We start from the raw sequence: 607 nt of genomic DNA, 5'->3' as shown, positions 1-607 counted from the left end.
GTCTTAGCGAAAGGCTTCTTGAGGGGAAAGCTGTAACTCTGTGAGATGATTTCACAGAACACAAAGAAGTTGCTCAGAAAGTTTCCTTCTCATGTTATGGGAGGATATTTTTTTTGGCCCTGTAGACTTCAAATGGATCCGAAATATCAGTTTTCAGATTCCACAGAAAAAAAGCTAGCAAACTGCTCCACGAAATACAGCTGTAATTCTGTGAGATGATTTCACAGAACACAAAGAAGTTTCTCAGAAGGCTTCTTTCCAGTTTTTCTCTGAGCATAATTTCTTTTTCATCAAAGCCCTCTATGAGTTTTCAAATATCACTTTTGCGAATTCAACAAGAACAGGTTTAGCGAATGGCTTTTTGAGGGGAAAGCTGTAATTGTGTGAGACGAATTAACAGAACACTAAGCAGTTTCTCAGAAAGCTTCTTTCCAGTTTTCACCTGAGGATGTTTCCTTTGGCCCTATAGTCTTCAAAGATAACCGAAATATCAGTTCTCAGATTCGACAGAAATAAGGCAAGCAAACACCTCCACGAAATATAGCTGTAACTCTCTGAGTGGAGAGAAGCTGGAACTCTGTGAGATGATTTCACAGAACACAAAGAA

The 607-nt window shown here is 39.0% G+C and overlaps 1 pseudogene; it reads right to left on the bottom strand.

Annotated features, from left to right (window-relative positions):
* LOC105536449 overlaps positions 1-607 on the bottom strand; it is a 4495-nt pseudogene that overhangs the window by 3559 nt on the left and 329 nt on the right.

Source organism: Mandrillus leucophaeus, unplaced genomic scaffold (assembly GCF_000951045.1).
Source record: "Mandrillus leucophaeus isolate KB7577 unplaced genomic scaffold, Mleu.le_1.0 Scaffold1592, whole genome shotgun sequence".
NCBI classification, from domain to species: Eukaryota; Metazoa; Chordata; class Mammalia; order Primates; family Cercopithecidae; genus Mandrillus; species Mandrillus leucophaeus.
The sequence above is the reverse complement of the archived record's forward strand: the minus strand, read 5'-3'. Positions and strand labels throughout refer to the sequence as shown.